The sequence below is a fragment of the Mercenaria mercenaria genome, chromosome 4, assembly GCF_021730395.1.
Source record: "Mercenaria mercenaria strain notata chromosome 4, MADL_Memer_1, whole genome shotgun sequence".
Lineage (NCBI taxonomy): Eukaryota > Metazoa > Mollusca > Bivalvia > Venerida > Veneridae > Mercenaria > Mercenaria mercenaria.
In genome coordinates, this window is record NC_069364.1 from 74500025 (window position 1) to 74506707 (window position 6683).

Below are 6683 nucleotides of genomic sequence, written 5' to 3' on the forward strand. Positions count from 1 at the left end.
TATAATAAGATCATTGATAATCAATATGGTTTTCAAAAGGGAAAGTCAACTGCTGATTGTATATTTCTACTGCATTCTGTCATCGCTAAAACACTTTCACAAGGTATAAAACTGTACTCAGCATTCGTTGATTTTGAAAAATGCTTTGACAAACTGGATAGATCGTACATATTTGTAAAGCTATTTCAAGAAAACGTAAGTTCAAGGTTCATTATAGCAATTCAAAGCATGTATAGCTCTGTCCGTGCAGCAGTTAAATATAGAAAATCGACATCAGCCTTTTTCGATTCTAATATCGGCGCAAAACAGGGAGACCCAAGTTCAAGCCTTCTTTTTCTCTACTTTGTGAATGATCTGGTAAACAATATTAATAGTGATATTGACAATTTGTTTTCAATTGATGAAATAAAATTATTTGTACTTTTGTTCGCGGACGATGCCGTATTCTTTGCACACTCACCGGAAGCGTTACAATCAATTCTCGATGATCTTTTCCGATACTGTTCCGAATGGGGCATGAACATTAATATCAAAAAGACTAAAATAATGATATTTGAACAAGGAAGACATTCCAGTTTTAATTTCAAACTAAACAATGAAACAATAGAAACAGTTACACAATTTAAATACTTGGGAATTACTTTATTTAAAAACGGAAACTGGCATCGAACACAAAAACACATCGCACAACATTCACGACATGCACTTCATAACCTTTTTATTGTCTTTAATCAGTTAGAATTAACACCTGAAGACAAATGTAAATTATTCGATAGCCTGGTTGGGTCAATTTTAAGCTACGGTTCAGAGGTATCTGGATACGATGAAGCAAAAGATATTGAACTTGTACATTGTAAGTTCCTGAGAAAAATTTTAGATGTAAGAAAGTCTACAAATTTAGATGGTTTATACGGCAAACTAGGCAGACACCCTATGAAAATACAGCGGAAAATTATATTGATTAAATACTGGCTCAAGGTCATTAATATTAATGAAAATAGTCTACTCAAAAAAATGTATAATATTCTTAAGGACGATGCTAATAATGACAATTCATACAGAGGAAAGAATTGGGCATTTCATGTCAAATTGATATTAAATGAAATAGGAATGTCAAATATATGGTTAGACCAAAATGCAAATTTTAAAAATCATTTCTTTGTTATAAAAAAAATAGAATATTAGACATCTATAAACAACATTGGTACTCGAATATTAATAACTCGAGCAGATTATCCTCATATAGCATATATAAACAAGAATTTAAACAAGAACGATATCTGAACTGCATAAATGAAAACAAATTTCGAATATCACTGACTAAATTTAGAATCTCTTCCCACAACCTTGCAATCGAGACAGGCAGACACCATGGAATAACTAGGGAAGAAAGGATATGTCAAAACTGTACAATGAATGTCATCGAAAATGAATTTCACTTTTTACTTATTTGCCCAAAGAACTATAACATAAGACGAAAATATCTCAAACCATACTACTGTAGATGGCCGACTATGAAAAAGTTTGAAACATTAATGTCAAGCGAAAATTCAAAGGACTTAAAAAATCTTTCTAAATATTTATATTTTGCATTTAAACATAGAGAAGAAACTTAATTCTTTATTTTCAAGTGTTTTTAATTACAAGAGGTTCGATCATATAGATACTTTCTCAGTAAAAATTTTTTGTTGTAAATGTGATATTTTATAGCGTGTCCATCTTTTTTCACATACATTGTGTATTTGTATACTTTTGTATTGGCTATAAATGTGCATATGCTATTTAATGCCAAATAAAATTTCTGTTCTGTTCTGTTCATATATAAGTCGCATATGCTGTCTTTATTCCTGGTCTTCTCAATGGAATCAAATTTGCATATATTCTGAGGTCTTTTTCTGCGTCACTTTAAATACAGTTGCCAGTAATATTGATTTCCATTCGGGAGGATTCAACTCACCAAAAAACGTAGTGCACCTTGGCGGTATGGTACATGTAATTAGGTTAATTACAGATATATTACAAAAGTCTCTATATCTTATTATCATATTAATTAGCCCATACAAGCTGCATTAGGAGAGAGGTCGCTACAAGTAAACTTTATCGAAAGGTTACATAGACTATTTGTGTCCTATAAAAAAATCGGTGGATGAAGCACAAGGGAATTTATCAATTTTCTGTTAGCATAAATCAGAATGGACGAACGCGGGTGTTTTCTTGTTACAGTGTACCTAGAATTACTTCACTCCCACCTACCTCCAAAACATGAATACAGAGAAACAACACGAAACAAAAAACAAGATCACAGAAAAGGTGGAAATTTGAGAGATAGTCGAATATTCAAAAACTATAATCGATTATCGCCAACTTCAGCATATTTAAAAAAATAATGGCCATTGCAGTTATCATTAAATTCTGGGTTACAGAGAAACTGCCTTTTTTACGCAGTGTTAAATAACTCCCATACAGTAGGCCTGCTACAGCTCGTCTTCTTACAAGGTCTTTTGACAGCATATATATATTCAATGTATATTCATTCTTTAAGAGAAAGAGAAGGTATGTCAAAATCAAAATCAAAATGGTTTGATATGGCAGGATGCTCCGGGTTATGTTCCTGTTGATCGATGTAATAACCCATCAGTAACACGGATTACACTAGAAAGGATTTCCACTGTAGTTTTTTACCACCAATTTATTCATCAACTCAAAATACACGCGTACGATAGTCGTCTAGAATTGTTGATATTTGTATACCAGCATTGCTAACTTGAAGTCTGACATTCAAGTGATTTGGGTTTAGCCATGCATTTGACATTCCTACTTCATAAAGCAATTGTTTTATGTAATATGCTCAATTTGACCCAATATAATTATTCTCATTGTCCGCATCCGAACTTAATATGCTGTACACATAAAAACTTGTACATTTTAGTCGTAAATTAAAATAAATTAAGCTACAGTTTTATAACTATCATTTGTCTTTGTAAATACATTGGGTATCTACCAAGCTCCCCGTACAAACAATCCGGTTAGTTGGCAGAATTGAGTATGAATAAGTTCAATATATCTGCCTTTGTTATAATCCATAACCTCCGAACTGTAGTTCATGATAGATCTGACAAATCTTTCAAAAAGTCTACATTTTTGGACTGATGGTATTCCAACTTGATTACATACGATAAATAGATCCTGTAAAGAGAAATATGCGTGCTGTGGCAGCCGTTTTATGTAAGATTCTAGTTTGTTTGTTTTTTAACAAATATATATCCATACTTAAATGATGTAACAATATCGAGTTTAACGTCATTTATCACATGTTTGACGTCGCGGGAGTGTAATAAAGCCATTAAATAAAATTGATAATACACTAGTGTAATAAAGCTTTGACGTCGACGTCGTTTATAGTATAGAAGACGTTGGTCAAATAGTCTTGTTTATATAGTTAAAGAAAGTATAATTTTTGATGTTTCGACAGGAAAGGCTAACATGTGATAAAAAGAATATTACATTTGTGACATTCGGCAGAGCCTCGCAGTATGAAAAGACACTCGTGTAATATCCTCTAATTTAAGTAAAAGTCATACGTTGTCCGTCTATTACCCGATAAAACAGGTGACCGCTAAGGCTGCTTTAACTGTATATCATACATATTTGAAGTTTTTTCGGCGACGCCGTCTAAATTCGTTTTCGTTACCTATGCCACGTGACTTCAGTTTGCAAATCAAACTACTTGATAACGCATTATAGCTAATTTATCAAAATGGAAGATTTATGCAACACTCTGCCTGATTGGACGAGAGAGTCAATTTCTTTCACTCTGTTGATTGTGCTACGCTGAGTGAAATGTAGAAAAAGCGTTTATCCTAAACGACGCTGTTCACAGTTTTAAAGCAAACTTTGGCTCAGTATATTTAGCAAGAATATTGATATATCTCAAAATGATAAGTACGTTTAATAAATATGATATAAACCTGTTCAAATACCAACATATATCAAATTAAAGAAAGAGCTGAATACGGTCTGCGTATCACATGAATAAGGGTGTAATAAGAGTCTTTTATGTAGAGAAGTGCTTTTTAAAAGATTTGTTACAATTGTCGTCTGTATATGAAAAGGTTTCTTTTCTTGCTTTTGTGACTTATTCAGATTGCATATTAAAATGAGTACTTGTTTGCTTTGATATATTTGTTATAAATTATTTAACTGATTTATTATATATGAATATTTTTCTTTAGTATGGTATGCAAATATTGAACTCAGTTGAAATCTGTTTTATTATATATATGCTATATAATGACTGAATCTCATTACGCTGAAATGAAGGTACGCTGCATACAGTTTATCTATGTGATATGACTACGGTCAAACTTTGCTTATGAAACGGAAATTTAAAATAATTACAATTGTATGTTTTGCTTGACCTTCACTTTTTTATAGATGTGACGTCATTGTCCAAAGATTCATGAATAGCGGATATGCATTTTTTAAAGCGGGATCAGTTGGCCTATTTTAGAAATGAATAAAAATAATAAATAAAAAAATCCTTTAATTTTTTCTCATGTATTCTAATCAAACTTGATGAGCTGGGACATTTAACCCCTTTTAGGGGCTGCCAGAGCTAAAACTAGAAATGCCTTTTATACAGCGTCTCATGAACAGCTTGGTGGATCTTTGTCATACTTGGTCTGGAGCATCATTATAAGGTCCTCTTCCAAATTTAGTTATATAGGAACTTGGGCCTTATTAGGGACCACTATAGCTAAAAGTAGATATGCCTTTCTTCGCACTAACCACTAAAATGTAATGGATTTTTATCAAACTCGATGTGTAACAATATCGTAAGGTCTCCTGCTTTTTTGTTACAAATGGGGATAGGGACCAATTTAGCTAAAAATATAAACACGTTTAATGACCTCTTCTCATGAAACGCTTCATGAATCTTCATCAAACTACTGCTGTAATTATTCGTCTAAGGATAAACGAAACAAAATCGCAACCCTACGACACCTTTGCGAAAAATTAAAAGAGAACCATTTAAATTGTTAAAGTGCGGTGTTTAGTTTTGCAATTTGAAAAATGTTAGATGAAAGATGAATGTTAGATGAAAAATTCATAAACTTCTTTCCTTATTACAATTCGACGACCATCATTTTTAAAGATATTTCTTGTTAATGTTTGTTCACACCTCTAAAGGACAACCTAATGCTATTTGTAATACATCTTATGTCCTATCTAGGACTAAAGGCAATCACTTGTAACAATGTAATCCTTAGGCCTCATTAGCTATACATGTACATGTTTTGTTGAATTCTGTGTTCAGTCATTAACTACTTTCGACAGGTATTTTAATACTTGAAGGTTCTTCAATATTGCAGAAACATCTAAAAGACTATGTTGAATGTTTTCTCGATGAAACTTAAAGGTTATTTTAAGTAGACAGTTGTTATTTATACTGGTATGACTGGTATATTCTTTAAATCAATCCCAAAAACGTTAACTTTAAATATGTAAGTGCTTCATAGGGCACTTTCCAGGAAAATCATTAGCGGACGCGGTGGTCCAGTGGTAACACCGTCTAACTACAAAACTAGGATTCGTGAGTACGAGCCCTCACTCCTCTAACTGTACCTTACTAACATTTTGTATAAGAGTGCTTTACACCTGTAGTGCTAAAGAACAGTTGAAGCGTATGGAATTAGAGCATTTTATGTATCTAATACTGTCCTCCCGCTAATTATCTAATGATACTGTCAGCTTTGAAGCGTACATCACCAACAGCAGAATGTAAAATTAACACTTTTTATATTAAATGTTATTGTCACTATTTTCTGGCACAGAATGAAAAAAATACTGTAAGATTATAACTTTAATAATTCGAATAACTTAGATTAATAAGTGATTAATTATGTCACATCTAGCACTCCGTGCAGAAGAGCTTAAATTGTTGATATGTATGTAATACGTATGTATTATAATATGATTAGTACTTAGTGTAATGAATGACGTATATACACAGTCAGAAAACTGAACCAACGTGTCTTTCGCATTATAGATATTTTCGTCCGAACATTCATTATACAATAAATATGTTATTTAAAAATAAGCTACATACGTGTTCAGTTGATTTTTTATTGATTCTGTTACCTCTTTTGAGCAGACTCGAACAAACTAAGTCTGTTATTATTTTGGACCCTTGCTGAGCTGCAATTGTCTTATTATAGATCTCAATTATTTGGAACATTTTGTCAGAAAATACACCCATGCAAGTTTGACGGAAACAGAAGACGTTTTCAGTCACACGTTTGTATGTAAATATGTTTTGCACTGCTCGTTATTGGCATCATGCTCAAATTTAATTGCACATATGGCAGAAACATTCGGCTTTTTTTCCGGATGGAATGCTTAATAATAGATCAAACCTTAAGATATATATCAAGAAGGCATTGTAAAAATAGTATTTTTCAAAACTTAAAGGTCGAAAACCCCATATTTTTCGTGTTTTGGCAATTTCAGCTTAACTTCTAACCGTGACCTATCATTACTCTTATACAATTTAAATGATTGAAAATATTTCTCGTACCGTGAATTTATTTTGAAAAATATGTGAATAATAATTTTTAAAACTCGGCATTTTAGTTAAAAATGCAATTAAATCATCCTCAACTTTTTGTTTTGACCACCTAATG